At 43.5% G+C, this 16,984-nt stretch overlaps 2 long non-coding RNA genes across 10 annotated transcripts in view; one reads left to right on the top strand and one right to left on the bottom strand.

Annotated features, from left to right (window-relative positions):
* The window catches only part of LOC121078525, a 36,142-nt gene extending 19,505 nt beyond the window's left edge, over positions 1 to 16,637 (bottom strand). For 3 of the 7 annotated variants that reach the window (XR_005824622.1, XR_005824619.1, XR_005824617.1), the window contains exons 1-3: positions 16,474 to 16,637; positions 10,714 to 10,775; positions 10,486 to 10,589 (exon numbers count right to left, since the gene is read on the bottom strand). This is a non-coding gene — a long non-coding RNA (uncharacterized LOC121078525). Of the gene's footprint in view, positions 1 to 4,085; positions 4,236 to 6,041; positions 6,096 to 10,485; positions 10,590 to 10,713; positions 10,776 to 12,981; positions 14,704 to 16,473 lie in introns of those variants that run through there. The other 4 variants (XR_005824620.1, XR_005824618.1, XR_005824621.1 and 1 more) reach the window with 3 other exon arrangements.
* On the top strand, positions 1,335 to 9,125 carry LOC121078523. Of its 3 annotated transcripts, XR_005824614.1 has the most exons (6): positions 1,335 to 1,603; positions 1,840 to 1,949; positions 4,114 to 4,550; positions 5,492 to 5,701; positions 7,455 to 7,610; positions 8,400 to 9,125. It is a non-coding gene; the product is annotated as an uncharacterized LOC121078523 (long non-coding RNA). The 3 variants fall into 3 exon arrangements; XR_005824615.1 differs by lacking the exon at positions 4,114 to 4,550 and having other exon boundaries at positions 1,343 to 1,603; XR_005824616.1 differs by lacking the exons at positions 1,335 to 1,603; positions 1,840 to 1,949 and adding an exon at positions 2,009 to 2,230.
* Positions 16,638 to 16,984: the final 347 nt, after the last annotated feature.

Raw genomic sequence — 16,984 nt, forward strand, 5'->3', positions numbered from 1 at the left:
GCCTAAAGACATGAGACTACTAATTAAAAAACAAAATTCCCCATGAAAGATGGACGATATTGAACTCCAGCTTCAGCCTATGCAAACTTACTGTTACAAACTGCAAACACTACTTCTTTCACAGGAGCCTCTGAAGAAGGCAGTTGCTCTGCGGAGGTCTGCCCCACCAGTAGGAGTGCAGCAGGCTGGGGAAAATGGGCATTTCTCTGGGCTTCAGCCATCAACTCACTCCACCTACTTTTACAGTTTTATAGTGGTGGATGGATCTACTCTAATAAATCTTCAGCAAATTGCCAGGATGTGGATGTTAAATATATAATCAGATTCATTAACAATGGAAAAGCCTGAAGGTAATTTAGTCCCAAAAAGGTTATATTTTAATATAATGCTCTGAACACATTCTAATGACTAATACAGATTGATAGCATCAATAATAAGTAACATTTCCATTCCAATTCACTTTAGAAATGCTAGCTAATTAATTCTCAACCATATCAGGAGATAGGTCAGTGTTGTTAGACACCTTGCACAGACGGGAAAACGGAGGTAGAGGATCTTGTCCGGTGACAGAAGAAGCAGCAATGTTCATCAGAGGCCTGCATTTGAGAATTCCTGTTCCCCCTCTGATTATACCTCACACTGCCACAGTTTCCAAAATGGGTATGCTTCTAAGTATGCATAGGCTCTTCGGCAGAGAATTTCTTCCACACTTTTCCACTAGGTGGAGAAGCAAGGAAAGGATCTGCCCCATGATCTCACCAACTGCTTGGAAGAGGCTGGTGTTGCAACAACTGCCCCAAGGTCAGACAGCTTCCCATACACCAGCATCTGAGCATCTTGCTTTCCTCAGACACAGACATGTCACTGGGACTTTCTAAAGATGACACTTCTTCAGCAGTTTCTCCACGCTCATAAGCAGGACAGATCTTGCAGGGGAAGGTGATCTGAGATTTGTTAGAAGGTTCCCAATTCAGAAGCACACCGTAAAAATACAAGGCAGGACTGTTTGGTCTATTTTCTATTGTTTTGCAAGGGAAATACATGACCCACAGTCTGGAGAAAACTCTGCTTTAGCAGTAAGGCCTAGAAATGGTTAATCTTTCTGGAAGATACCACTCACTAACCTGCTAATGGAGTAATACCAAAGATGGGATTTGTCCCAAATAAAGAGCCTATTAAAACTAAATAAAAGGCTTCCAGAAGCCTTTCTTCCAAAGCATCCCCGAGAGCCTTACTGAGGCTCTAGGGCTGCCAGACCTCAGCTGACAACACATACTTGGCCCCTTCTCAGCTTTGACAGAATTGCAAGCAGGAAGCTGGGCTGCTGAAGTTGCTCCTTGAGCTGAGGAGGCAGTCCTGCTGAGCGAGGCCACAGCCTCTACCCCGTGCAGAAAGCACACAGATGCTGCGGCTGGGATGGCAGAGCTTATGGAGAAACCCCTGAGTGAAGGCCAGGCTGGAGATGGACAAACAGGTCATAAAAGGAGAGATCAGTGTCCTCGGCGCTAGCAGTCTGCAGAAATCCAGGGGGAGAGGACACGAAGGAATTTCTCCAACCACCAGTGCAGCCAGCAGTGTGAGGCAGAATCCAGCTCTCTGCAGGGTGAGGAAACTGCCAGCAGAAAGCAGCCGTTTGCAGGCTAGCACTGAGCACTGCCCACCCTGGCTGATGGAGTAGGCATCCCCCTCACTAAAGATTAGGACAATTTGCACTCCCCCTGCCTATTAGTCATCCCTTTATAATTACAACCAACAGGAATAAACTGAGCTTGCAACGGAGGGAGGATATTTTGGCCCTTCAAGCCTTACTCAGCATCATATGACTGCCTTCTCTTACAGCTGAACTCAGACTCATGTTCACAAGCTGGAAGATAACCTGTCTGAAGCCAAAGCCCAGCTGGCTGAGGCGGAGAGGAGCCAAGCTGAAATTAATGCCATCAGGCTCCAAGGTAAATTCCTTGACAGCTTTGTGCAATGTTACTTCCTTTGGGTCCTACTCTACCCCTGCATTTCTTGTAACTCTGGCAGCCCTGCTCTGCCTCCTTTAGCAAATCTGCCCAATCCTTCTACCTTCGCTTTTCTTTCTCTCAAGTCAGATTGAATTCATTCCTCTCCTGCTTCCCTATGAGCTTTTCCCTCAGCTGGAAACAGCCAGCTGAGCGAGGAACACAAGGAAGATCTGACCTAGATTAACCAGATTGTCCACATGAAGATCCCTCTCAACTCTCAGGTACAGTATATAACTTCAAGGGACAGCTGGATGAAAAGTCAAAGGTTCTGGGGACCACCAACTGCCTGCACAGGATGCTGATACCGTGGGACATGCAGTGCCTGCTCTTTTGCATGCTCCCCACCTCAGAGAAACAAATCTTTTGTTTCAGCTCCCGCAAAGGGAAACTTTCTCATCCAAATTAATCTCTGGGCTTGTCACCAGCTAATCTTGGTGGGGGTGTGTGGGGGCATGAGCCTTGTACGGATATGAAAATAAGACAGCCTCCTGTGAGTCAGCAGCAAAGAGCAGAACACACACCTCTTGATTCTCGGTCCAGTGTCTGTTCAGTGGATTGTACATCAGCTTATTTGCATAGGTCACACGTGTTTGGCTCAAGATGTATCAGTATTTCAAGTCTCTGCCTGACATGTCTGTCTTGGAAATTTTTCCTTATCTCCAAAGAATAATTCAAGTGCTGCACCTGCATATCAAAAGCTTGGCAAGAATTCTCTCTGTGTTCAGAACAATCACCAAATGGGTTTACTGTCATAATTCTTTTGAAATACTTGCAGAGAAAACAGTGATGATGACAAGCCAAGTTCTGTTTTCAGTTATATGAATTCATTTCAATTCACTGCAGTACAGTAAAAAAAAAAAAAAAAAAAAAGCAGGTATGGAGAACAGACGCTTGGCTCCTGACCAGGAAGGTATTTTGAAACCTGAAATGTTTCTAGCTGGTCCAGAACTGAGTTGTTCAAGTGTAACACTCCAGCTCAGGGCAGTGAGGTCAGTGCATTCATAATCCAACCAGACAGATGCATAGGAATGGCTGCACTATCTCAAATCCTGCACGGCTGCTGCAGTAAGCCTGGCCAACTCCAAGTAGGACTTGAACCTGATGAAAGAACATTTGGAAGACAAGGAGGAGGGCAAAGTGAACTGTGGTTCCTGGTCTCTAAACTCCATACTGAAATCACAATCTGGAAGGCTAAATACAAGACAAGAGCCAAAGAGCTGGAAGAAACAAGGTGAGCACTCAGCTTTCAGGAAGAACGGAACAGGACTTAAGGTGGTTTATTATTTAGTTTAGCTGCTGCATCACAGCTTATAGACGTGATCTGTTAGAACTCAACTTGGTAAGAGAGAAAGGAAGTAGAATGCTCTGGCTAAGAGAAAAGAAAAAATAAATACTTGCAATAATAAACAGGGACTATTGAGACCTAACACTTGTATGCTAACAAAAGAAAACCAATGCCGAAACTTTCCAATAAACGATTGAAGTTGAATAGCCTTTCTTTACTCCAACAGCCCTACAAAAGCCACTAGCATTTCCTAACAATAAAGAAAACACCAAAGCAGATTAAATCCATTACAACCTGGACTTTGAGATCTGGTATTATAGGCTAGAAGTTCAGCCAATCTTTGTAACAGTCTCTCTAACAGACCTACCATAAAGCTGCTTTCAGATAGTCCTAACTCCTGTTGCTATTAAGACACCTGGAGGGCTTCACTGTGAGCCTGAAACAAATTGAGACAAAATAAGCTCCTACATCTCTGCCTTAGTACAGACTTCCACAGATATTCACGGGGAGGGAAGCTGCTTTGCTCTTAGACACTATCCCAGTCCTTGAGATATCTGAATGGAAAGTGGAAGAGTCTATCACTAGGTAACAATCCAGCAATAAAGAGATGAGCTGCAGCCTGATCTGTCTCATCCACCCATGGAAGGGAAGATCCAGCCACATCCCAGTAGCAGTTTTCATTCCCTTTTCTGAGATTGCTTCCAAGATTACTGGTGAAAACAGCAATAGCGCTCAAGGAGGTGACAGCTGCTGACTTCTACTACTCCTCACTCCATGAGCTACTTACTCACCAAGATATTTCTGCCCTCCTTCCCTCAGGACAATGTTGGCTGTGAGGCTTCAGGAAGCAGAGCAGACAGCTGAATCAGTCCAAGCCTGTGTTGGCAGCCCTGAGAAAACTAAGCAGAGGCTTCAGACAGAAGCGGAGAACCTCACTCAACCTGGAAAAGGCAAGAAAGCCAGCCATTCAAGAATGCATCCAGCACGAGCCTGATGAGCAAGATCTGCTGCTGAAGTCTTTCTGTTAACTCACGGATCCCTTATTTCCTAGTATTTTAAGATCTTTCTATCAAATGTCACAGTAATCTGTATGGCCATGAGAAGCAAGGCTAAGATTTATCACCTCATGAATAAACCTAGACGAGAGCCGCAGCAAATTCCTAGGAGCACTCAGCATGCTTCTTGTAAACTCATTAACTGTCTTCCAGAAACAAGAGTGCAGCTGAAGCAAAAGCCCTCCCTAACTGCAAGGCAAGGTATTCATCTTCTTTTTAAGGATAATGATACCCTGCTTTGAACTTTGCAGTGTTGCAGTACCAGTGGGTTGGCCACTGGTTATTAACTACCACACTCAAAGCAGATCTAAACAACATGTAGTTTAAACACCAGCAATGAATGCTCCTTCATTAAATTAGTATTTCTCCTCTTGCTAGTGCTAGTGTAAGAGCATGAATAGCAGTGCAACTGTGGGACATTTGAATAAAAATGTTACTTAAAATAGGCACAAAGGCTGCTCCAAATCCACTGAAGTCCTTGGGTTTCTGCCAATGACTGCAGTTGGCTTTAGAACAGGTCTCAAGAGCTGACAATCCCACATACCGCATTACAGTACTGGGCTGAAAATCTGTTTCACCATCACTTTCTTTAATGAAGCAGTCCTTTATTCTTTGGTTCCTGTGGTGTGCTTATCACCATGGTATCTGAACGCATGTGCAGATCATAAAGATATGTAGAATATTTGTGATTAAAAGCTCCTAGGAAAGAAAAATGTACCTTTATTCTCTCCCTTCATGACAAGCAGTTAAACATGGTCTAAAATAGTCCTGAATAACATCTTGTTTGTAACTGAATCGTCTTTGAAATAGAGTCACACTAATCAACCCAGGCAATTACTAACAGCACATCTGCACAAGGAATATCTGAAGTGGAAAACATTTGCTCCACAGCAGCATCATTATAACCACAGGAGCAAGGAAGACTATCACACTGATGGGAACTGGGTGATCTTGTTAAATTCCTAATGGTGAGGAAAGAAAGCCTTGTAAACATTTTAATCACCCATTCAGAGTGACCAAGAGAAACTCTGCCAGTCATTAGAGCGGCTGCCAATTTAACTGTGACTAGCTGGCAGGACACGCAGAGAAGTGAAGTGTAAAGAAAACTTGTGTCCAGTGAATGCTTGGCTTTATCTTTCCAGGCCAATGCCGCTTGTGCTGCTGAGGACAAGAAGCAGAGAGCCTTTGATAAGATGCTGGCAGAATGGCAACAAAAAATATGAAGAGCTGCAGGTGGAAGTGAATATTTCGCAGAAGGAATGTACATTGACTGGAAATTCTGAGCTTAAGAGTGTCTGTGAAAAACCCTTGGAGCATCTGGAATCTGTGAAGAAAGAACATGGCCCTTCACGGTAAGTACTGGCTTGACATTAAAAACCTTTGCAAATCATTGGCCATTCGATTCCTACTTAGTTATTCCTTAATCTCCTGTGGTATCTTCTAGCACCAATTCCAGTTTTCTTATTTCTAGCAGTGCTTTCATGCTCTTGGAACATATATTAGAAGTGCTGAAGTCACAAGTTACATTCTGCTCTTGGGACTGGGTCTGCATTCACCCCGCCACCCAGTTCACCCAAGATACTAACAGTCACCTGTGTACTGCCTCCAGGAACTGACTCTTGGGATAACCCTTGGAAAGATCCTTTCTGAACCCCCAAAGCAAGATCACGATAGCAGCTTGATTGTACTCACTGTTATACTAGGAGGTCATCACTCCAAGCTGGGCCATGTATCATCACTAGAGCGCTACGTAAGGCGATAATAAACAGGTTACATCATTAGACTTAAATACGACAGAAGCTGCAGTCCCAATTCCAGCTACCAGCATCCTCCCTAATTCTGAGCAACCCACTTAAAGGACTATTTACAATCACCACCTTTACTCTAAGAAGATGAAGCTCCCTTTAACCTCAGTGAGGAGAATTAGGCATCTCCAGAAATCAGTTCAAAGGAAGTCAGTTAAACTCCTGCACAGAGTCTCCCTCCTGGCATCACTTCTCCCCCACTTACTGTATAGGGAGGGCAGCTGCCTTTTTTCTTTTAACTTCTGTAAATTACAAAAATTGATCTCCTACAGGGGGCTGAAAGATGACACCGTAAATATTTAGAAGATGCTACAATCTGCTGCCCTTGCAGCCACCAGAAAACAGTGATGGACTCTCTGGCACAGACCCAGTGCTTTCTGGGCTATCTCCCCCAACCCTTTGCTCTGTCCTACATCACCTGGCAGAAAGCCGCACTCTGCTGTACAGAGATGATGCGGAGTCCCATTTCCATTTTGTATGAGCAACCATCCGAAAGGGGGAGAGGGGAAGGCTGGGTTAAAAACTGGAAGAAATTTCTCGTGATTTAATGGGCTTCATTCTTCCGCCTCCACAAATACATGCAGCTAGTGTGGCTCATTCAGAGATCCAGGATAATATTTAGCAATGAAAAAAAGGGCAGCTAATGTAAAGTGACTGGAACCATTTCATGCCATTTCCATTCAAAGAATCTGTCTGGTGCACTTGGTAAAGTTCACGGTCCTGAAATAAACCTATCATATGAAATATCTGTTTTCTTCCCTAGAGGAAATTAAGGTTCTAATCAATCAGCTGGGAAAGGGAGGGAACAGCATTCTTGAGCTGCAAAAGATAAGAGACTGGAGACTGAGAAGGATGAACTGCAGGTGGCACTGGAGGAGGCAGAGTCTTCCCTGTGGTACAGATGTGAGAGCTGCAGGCAGGTCCAATGACTACTGCCCACCTTCCACCAGAAGGTGGTGTGTGTATAACCCTACAAAGGGTGTTTATTCATCCTTCTGTTGCGTATTTCCTTACAGGCTGAATAAAGTAAACTGATTTGCATTCAGCTTGAACTGCTTCAGGTTAAAGCTGCCATTTGAAAGCTGTCACGCTCTTATATTTAAAACGCGTTCATAAATGGCTTGGTTCAAAATTCTGGTACCACAGTTATAAACAGGTTTGGAAAGCTACTGTGTTTTTGTTAGTTGGTGGGCAATAATGTGATACTAAGGCTGGATTAGACTCAACATAACAGAATGTTGCACCATATGCTTCACTGGACGCCACAGAAAATCACCAGCATGCAATCCCGTCTCTGCAGGTGAGTCTGGAGACTGAAGTGACAGGGCATGCTGAAGCACTTAGGCTCAAGGAGATGGAAACTGACCAGAACAAAATGGAAATCCAAGTGGATCGTGCCAACAGGAATAGCAGTGAGCTTGTCAAGATACTGAATAAACTGCAACAGCATCTCAAGGTAAACTGGAGAGGGTGCAAGCAGGTACCTGAATGGGAAAGCATGCCAGTTTTATTTTATAGCTTAAGCAACAAAGCAGTAGGTTTTGTACTCTTGTTTAGACAGACATCTTGAATATAAAATCTCAATTTGTTCCAAAGCCCTGGTTCTCCCAGTCATACCACTTCAACCTGCAGGAGTTCCGACAAACCTTACACAGGATAAGCATTACTGTCAGCTTTTGCCAAACTAGAAACCCAAAGATCTATCTGTATGTAATTAAAACCAGAAAAGTTGTGCTGTTAGGAGAAATGGATCCACTGCACTTGTTGTTTGAATGGTGTAGCCATGTAACAGACTGGAAACAAACCAAGAAGTAAAACTAAGGAGCTTCCTTTGGCTCTTCATTTCAAAAATAAAACCCAGTAAACTAGTAAAAAAAGCTAGACTCTTTGCTGGAATAAAGTAATATAATTGCTGCCAAAAATCCATTTTTAGTAACTTAAAGAGTAACAAAGATTCTTTCTTTCTCCCTCTACTTACACTATGCATATACACACCCAAACCTAACCCGTCCTCAGTTACATCAGTGTCAGTCAGAAATACTTCTTTTAAAGTCAGCGTGGCTACAGTCATATGACAGGCATATACAATATTAGGATCAAGCACTTTTTTTTTTTTTTAAAGCACTTTTTTTTTTTTAAAAAAAAATCTGGCATCACCTTAAGGAAGAGCTTTGCAGGGAGACCTCCTACATCTTTCAGCTTCCTCTCCATTCATTATTTACATTAATTTTTTATCTGCTTTCAGGACCTTTGGAAGCAAATGGATGAGGATATGGATAAAAACAGATGAGCAAATGGATACAGCCAGAGCTGGAAGCAGTATGGACCAGCCAGGAGGGCAGTGAGGTTGAAAACCCCACCTTAAAAAGGACAATGTAAGATTCTGCCTCCAATGAAACTACAGTTTTGCTCGTTGTTTCCATGGTGCTGGGATTTCTTCTATGGAACGTAGCCCACAGCAAGATCCATTTTAGTGAAATTTTACAGATTGCAGTATGAAATGACATACCTGCCATCTTTTTTCTGCGCATAGATTTTAGAAGCCACTTTAACATTCACCATTACAGCCTGCAGTTCTTTTCCATAAAGGAAACATTGCTAATATTTGCAAGGAAGAAAGCATAACTTCTGGAATGGAATGATACCATGAAAAGTATTTCTCAGCTGCAATTATGGGACATCAGTTATGAAAATTGAGTCATAAATGCAATTTTTATTCAAATAGATTAGCAATGCAATCAATTCATTTACTTAAAACTGACTGATGATGAAAGGACACGTTTTTAGCAAGTGAACTGCTATCTCCATGCTAAATCTGGAGTTCAGAAGTTTTGTTATACGGAACCTATAGAGCTCAGAACCTGTGCAGCGTTCTGGAACACAATGGCACATTTACTTGACGTTGTTTTGCTAGAGAGTGGTGTGTGTTGCTAGAATGCGGTCGTTCTATTAAAGTCCTTGTAGTCCTCCTTCCTTAGAGTGGGGCTCATTTTTTTTTTGTTATTATTTTTACAGCAACAACAGTCCTCCAATGATTCATATCAGTAAACAGTAAGCACTAAACGAGCTGTGGAGCTCATATTTTCCATGAGATAAAAAGACATACAGATCATAAATTCTGGAGCAGAAACTACATTCGTTTGTTGAGATTGCAATCAAACACAGTTTCAGTCAGGTCTAAAGCCAGCTGCTGCTACTGCAGCTTCACTTTGAAATAAATAATATTGGTATATATAATCAAATCCATACACACAAATATCCAGTAAAACAGACTCAGGCTCAAGGACTTCATAAACAACAGAGTCCATCTCTGCCTCAGAGGTGCGTCATTATTTTAGCTTTCATTTAACATGACAATAAATATGCAGATCCTAATGTTCCATAATGCAGATACAGTAGGGGTGAATCCCACTTGGCTTAACAGTGCAAAAGTTTAGAGAAAAACAAACTGCAGAAAACTTATCCACAAACCACTTTGGGAGCTGAGCAGTTAACATATTCTGGGTCTCCAGGACTTCTTCCTGCCCTCTAGAAATAGCCTGCTTGCTATTAAATGAAAGCTAGAATCTGACCTTCAGCACACTATTAATGAGCATGAGGAAGTCATCAGCAAGCGCTGAAAAGCTGATGAGAAAGCAAAGCAAACTGTGGCTGATGCAAGTCACCTCCCCACCCTTCTGCCCTTTATGTCGGTAGCTAGAAACCTTAAAGTATACATTCCATTATTTTTCTCCAGTGCTTATTTGTAAGCACACTGCTGATAATACGTTAGCTGTTGCATTGCTCTTTATGATCCTAAAAAGCAGAATGCTTGTTAGCTCACTGATTGCAGTTTGGCAAAATTAATCCACAAAAAAAATCTACTTCCTCTGTGCCTCTCTCGTAATCTACATCACAGATGGCACCCTGAGGAATTCCTCCATTTCCTCTCCCGTTATCCCTTCTTTCACTTATTGCACAACTCCACTCATCACACCTCTCAGGCCTCCAACACAAGAGTAGGCAGGCTTCCCTTTCTAGCTAGTCAATGGCATTCATAACTGGCACAGAGGGGAGAAAACTTGCCAGCACTGAGCAGATTGCTCCGTTGGCACTGTACTGACAGCTGGCACTTCAAAAATATCATAACTAGCTATGGATTTAATGCACAGTTTCCTCCCAGAACGAGGATGAGCCTCCTGCCTTTCTCTGTGCTTTAAGCACATTCAGACAATATCTTTACTTTCCATCTATAGCAACTTTACGCCGCTTTCTTTCCACTGAAGGGTAGAAATCAAAGCTTGAAGTATTATTAGAACCAAAGCTATTGACTTAGTAGACAGGGATAATACCTTTGATTAGTCCAGTGAGCATGCTGTCACCTGGTTTAGAGTCGTCCAAGTCAGCTGGGATTACTTCCCTTGAGTTCAATGGATCCAGTCTTCAGAAAGGCAGCCTATGACACAGAAGAGTTAAAGATGAGGCAAAGTTTCTCAGAAGGCAACATACAGGTATTGCGTCTACATATCCTAGCTTTCAATGCTCTGTATAAATAGTTGTGCTGTCAATCTGTTCCATACCTTCCTCGTGGGCTTCCCCTATGGCAAAAGAGCCGTGTCAGGAGCAGGACCACAGCATGTACCTGAAAGAAATTAAGAACTATTAAATCGCAATAAAAGATCTGTAATTCAAGACTGAATAGGCTGAGCAGTTAGGCCTGAAAGGAAGAAAAGCAAACCATCACAAAACTCCAGGCTAAGAAAAACATGTACAAGTATATTAGACAGCTCATTCCAGCTGAGCAACTGTGAAGCTCTTTCCTGCACCTCAGCTTCCACATTCAGCACAAATATCTGAAAAGGAATGTTTCCATTTAACAATCAACACGTCCCAAAGGAAAACGGGAAAAGGAAAACCAGAGTAGGCAGAAAAGATGCATGTAGGACACTCTCAGTCCACTGGAGCACAAGAGAACTTCAGCACTTTACACCCTGTGCAGAACTCATCAATCACGAGCTCTACAGCGTTGGGATACAGCAGTAACAAGCTACTGGTATCAGCAGCTGATCTGCAGCCACGAAGGAGGATTTGCAAGGGGTACTGTCCACAGTGGTAGGACTTGCTGTTTATTTTTGAACTGCAACAAAATCCTAGAGCGTGAGCACCTCCAAACTCCTGGGGCAGACACCATCTTCCTATTGCATTTTCTGATTCTCATAATTCCATATCAACACTTCAGGTCCCTTCTGTGATTATTTATCCTACTGCTCCTTTTCAGATCAAAGAACTGGATATAGCGTTAGACTCCTCTGAATAGAAACACCATGTGGAGACTGAAAATTCTCCACAAGAGGCCTCTAAACGAGTTGACCTTCCACAAAAACATGACAACAAAACCAACTAGCACACATAGGAATAGCTGGAGAAGCTGCAGAACTGAAAACTTCGAGAGTCAAACTGAGACAGTTGTATTTACCCCCTGCTCTAGCTCGCTGCTTCATCACACAATCACATCTCATGCCCCATGGGCACTTCCTCTCCAGAGCGCCCACTGCAGGAAGCAGACGTTCAGTCCATTTTGATAACTTCCCTATAGACATAAGGGCCATTGTAGCCTCAAACGCCCCTGTTGAGACGGTCACCCAAACCACGCAGCATTCTTTACAAAGAATTCCTCTCCCCTCCCTTCTTTGCAGCCACTTCCTGACCTCAAATACAGCCTCCAATAATTGTGTTCATACTTGTGTATATAAATCACAGCTATTAACTACCATTCTTTAGGGCCGCAACTGTACTCTTCACCCTGCTGTCATACCGAAGGAACACAGCAGATGTATTCCAAGACAGTTTTTTCTCATGCAAACATTTATCTCATTAAATCACATCTCTGATACCGGCACAAGAGGTCAACCAAAGCCTGTCCACGTAGAGGAAGACCATACACAAATTGGATGACACAGAGGAGAGGGATGGGGTGGCTGAGTCAGCTCTAAGATTGCACACCAGGAATTGTGCCTCAGCAAGCAAAGGGCTCATTTCCGGGGAGATTATCCAAGTGCCTAAACCTTCGTCCTCCATGTCAGTGGCTCAGGAATAGGCACCGGAGCTGGAGCTCATGTTTGAACCCACCTGTCATGAATTTATTAGAGCAGAAAAGGGCGTGGAACTGAGATGAAGAAAGCATAGGTGTGTTCTTGCAACTGATTCATGCAGTTCCCTATAAACAGACTTTGAAAATCTGTCACTTTTTATGCATGGAAATAAGCTCTGAAATGGCAAATGACTGGTACAGATGTATTTTCACTAACAGTAAAACAGAAAGGGGAAATGAGCAGCATCCTACTACTTGCAAAAGAGAAGATCATTAAGAGCTAAATCTTCACAAGGGTACCAAAATTGCATAGCAAGGACCTCTCTTAGGAAAAAGTCCCCCTCATCTGGGGGGCACGGTTCTCCAGGACACTTCTCTATGCCCCAGCAGTCTAGCAGGGAAGGAAGGGACAAAACCCCATGAAGCAAGTAGCACCTAACTCCTACTCCCTCTCCGCCTTCCTCCAGGGGAAAAAACAAGGGGTTGCACATCATTGCTTAACAAATGGATTTATTTACACTGCGATGGGAACGTGCCTACACACTTGTTGTGGGTTAACCCTGGTAGGCAACCAAGCACCGCAGAGTCGCTCACACTCCTTCCCACTCCACGTTCTCCCAGTGGGACAGGGGAAGAGGAAAGGAAAAACAAAAGCATGAACACCTGTGGATCGAGATAAAGCTTGTTTAATAAGCAAACGAGAAGTGGAAGAATAGAGAAAGAAAACAAAACAAGTGATGCAAAAGCAATCACTCACCACGTCCCACAGGCAGACCAAGGCACAGAAAGTTCCTGAGCAAAAGAAGGCTAATTTTCCTAAACCCACTCCTCCCCCTTTTTATTGCTGAGCATGACATGATACATCACGGAACATCTCTTTGGTACCTACAGGTCCCATCCCCACCTCCTGAACATCCGCAGTCCATTCACTGCAGAAGAACAGAGTGAGAAACACAGAAGGCCTCGAACACTGTCCAGCAACAGCTAAAACATTAGTGTGTTATCAGCACTGTTCTGGTCACAAATCTAAAACACAGCATCATGAGAGCTGCTGTGAGGAAAATTCTCCATCCTGGCCAGACCCAGTACAACGCTATAGCATTTTACTTTCTTTATAGCAGCATTTTGAAAGGTAAATAAGATGCTGCTGCAATACATCTTCAATTTCTTTTCTTCCAGAGTACTGTGCACCTTGCCAAGGGCCACCTATCAAAAAACTGCTAGAGATTACAGCAACAGGTGTGAGATCATGAAGAAGTCTACACAAGAATCGGACTAGAAGAGACTGAAAAAGTGTACAACAACCTGCAGATAGAAGTTACCTGTGTGAGACCTGAGACTTCAAGTATACCTTGAATAACAGAAGACATCATCACTACTTGAGAAGTATCTGTAGTAACACAGATTTTTGGATTTTAAGGCAACGATAGAAGGTGTGATCTGGAATGTCTCTCGCAAATAATTTGTCTCATTAATGGTCTTAATAAAGCTTATTGTATGGAAAAGAAAATGAAGTTGTTCACAGTGCTGTGAACACTATCACCTTGCTATTATTCACCAAGCCCTGCCTGGACAGCTAGAACAAATGCATTTAGGCACATAATCTTTGTGCAGCAGGCTAACAGCAGGGCAGGTGCCACCAAGCATCACACACTTGACACTTTGCTGTAAAGGTGGTCACTTAGAGCCCAAGCCTCGGGGCAACCAGCCTGAGCACACAGGCTCCTACCCGCTTCATTGCAGATCTCCTCTGGCAGGGAGGAAAAAGCAGTCAGCATCAAGCTCGACATTGCCTAGAAAACCAGCATGCAAGAAGACTGCACAGTGAAAGGCTGATCAAGCTGCAAGCAGTGGAAGCAGCCTGTCCTCCTCCTCATTTTGTATTATGACCATTGCACAAACTCCACAAAGTTAAAACAGTTGTCAGTTGTATTAAATAGCAAAAACAGCAGGACAATTGGATACATTGACTTTCCATACTTAGAAATCCTGAATTTGCAGTTACTTAGATTATGAGTGACTTCATCTGATCTAAGACAAATGATCTCAGCAATTCAAGAATATTACTGATGAAAATTAAATTTTGTTAAGTTATTATCATCTAGATGGCTGTTCTAGAGATGCAAGGAATGCACTTAGGAAAAGTGACATTTCTTCTGTCCTCCTTTTAAGCACCAGGCATGATATGATACTTTGTGTTGGAAACTGCTGGGGTGGATAACGCACATCTAGAATGCCTCTCAAGGCAAGTGTTTTCATCCACAAATACCAGTTCGCGTATCTAACAGCCCGCTTGCAAAAGACCTCTTTTTGACTAGCTGCTACCAACCGCATGCACTTGCTGTTTAAAACATAAAAATAACAAAGAAACAGAAAGGATGTTCCAGTTCAATTTTTTTCAGGTATATCTTAAGGTCAGCTTGTATCTAAACTGCTTTTACTAAAATCAGTTCAGCCTAACCTGTGAGGCCTTAATCTCAAGAAACATTGGCATCCTTTCTGGATTACCACTGCTTAATTGCATCAGCAATACAGCAGGAACAAAGGTGGAACATTCCCTGGAAAGCTATGCTGGAGACAAGGCCTTAGCCTTTAATGCTTAAAAGCTCTGCAGAGTTCCTCATCTAGATACTTTCACTCCATCTGGTGCAAAACATAAAACCATGCTTAAATGCAATTTCGTTCCTGTTACGTAATTTTACTTGGCCTAGTTGAGTATCTTTAATCTGTGCAGTTGATCTAGTTTTATTGTTAAGCCAATAAGGGCTGCAATGGTTACGTATCTTGGGTTTACAGAACCACAGTAACTAGCTTAGGGGACCATCAAATCTAGCCTCCTTCCTCGGTGCAAGATCTTATACTGGGCTTTAGCCACTATGACACATATTTGTCTGATCTGTTCTTAAAAGCCTCTAAGAAGAGCCCACGTCTTGCCAAGGCAGTCCAACATAGCGCATGACTAGTTCAAAGGAATCACCGAAACATTTTTTCACTGTAACCCAGATCTGCCTTCCTGTTATTTTAGCTTATGGCTTCTCACCCTACCCCCAGTGGACATAAGAGAACAAATCGTTCCTTTCCTCATGGCAACAGCCTTTTATCTATTTGAAGACTTACCACGTTGTTCCGCAGTTTTCTGTTCTCTGAACAGGCTCTATAAAAGTCATGCGTTCGAAAACTCAATCATTATTGCCATTTTTTCCTCCAAGTGATCCCAATTTCCTCTCCTGTGGAGCCCAGTGCTAGACATACGTTTCTAACGCAGGTCAGCAGAGCAGGATGGATTCCTGCGTGCATCTTACTGGTAGTTTTCATACTTATAGGGACCTGCACGGTGTTCAAACATTCTCCAGCAGAAGGAAACGGATACCTATTTAGCTCACAACCTACAGCAGCCCCTCCATCCTTCCTTACAGCACAGCCAGCTGCCCAGTTCTCCTCATCTCATAACCGTGAAGTTATGTTGAAGTACACAGCAGCACACCTGTTAATAACTGCATCCCTTTTTTTTTGTAGACTTCCCATCTTGCATTCTAGTTGTTTGATACAACCTCAGACTCGATCCCATCTTCAAATACAGCAATTACAGCGCCTATTTCGTTGCAGATGAGTAATGGACCCAGGGTAGCTCCCCGTACAAGCACTGGCATCAGGTACATTTTCCCTCAACCAGTTTTGCAACTCCCTTAGAGGAGTATCACCTAAACTGGTTCTCCAGTTTATTATTAGAACATCCTGCAGGCCAGTGTCATAGGTCCTACTTAAAAAAAAAAAAAAAAGAAAAGATATATGACGTGCACTGCCTCATCCCTATCTGCAAGCCCAGTTACGCTGCCAGAAGAGGACATGAGAGTGACTCAATTCATTCACCATAAAGCCATGCGGGCTAGCATTCACCTTCTTACAAACTCTTTATTTCCCTCAGAGATCAGAAAAAACATTGTCAGACCCACTTCAGTAATTTATAAGAAACGAGTTTTCATTTCTAACCAGTCCAATCCTATAAACCTGGAGGGGAGGGGTTATTTGTTTAATGAAATAGCTAGCTTGACCAGGTGTCAGAACTCCCCTGACACACGCTGAGCGCAAGCATCAGCCAACAATAATTTCAGACGAATTGGACCGTCCAAAGTACTTAGGCATTTTCACCCATAAATCTCCATCTTGCTGGCTTGTCCCGTTGCAGTGACCATTAGAATAATGCTTGTTGTGATCATGAATGTGTGCTACTTTAATGCTGGCCACCTACCTGGGATGCTAGCATTCTGGATAGCTGAGTGTCCAGGAAAGTATCAATCATAAAACGGCCTCAGGTTGTGCCAGGGGAGGTTCAGGTTGGAAATGAGGAGACATTTCTTCTCAGAAAGAGCAGTCAGGCACTGGGACGGGTTGCCCAGGGAGGTGGTGGAGTCACCGTCCCTGGGGGTGTTTAAGGAAAGGTTGGACGTGGTGCTTGGGGACATGGTTAGTGGGTGACATTGGTGGTAGGGGGATGGTTGGACCAGATGATCTTGAAAGTCTTTTCCAACCTTAATAATTCTGTGATTCTATGATAATTAAACTCAGGGCACTTTCGCTCCTCAGAATACCTCAGGCACGGTCCCTCCCCCTAAGGTGCGCTACCACCCCCACTGCGCACGCGCCCCCTCCCTTTGTGTGTCTATGCGTGAGGCGCGGGCACGGCGCGCGCGCACCCCCCTCCCCCGCCCCGCTCCACCCCGCGCAGGCGCAGTGCAGCCCCGCGGCGCTCCCCGCCTTTC

Source organism: Cygnus olor, chromosome 15 (assembly GCF_009769625.2).
Source record: "Cygnus olor isolate bCygOlo1 chromosome 15, bCygOlo1.pri.v2, whole genome shotgun sequence".
In the NCBI taxonomy this organism is placed as follows: domain Eukaryota; kingdom Metazoa; phylum Chordata; class Aves; order Anseriformes; family Anatidae; genus Cygnus; species Cygnus olor.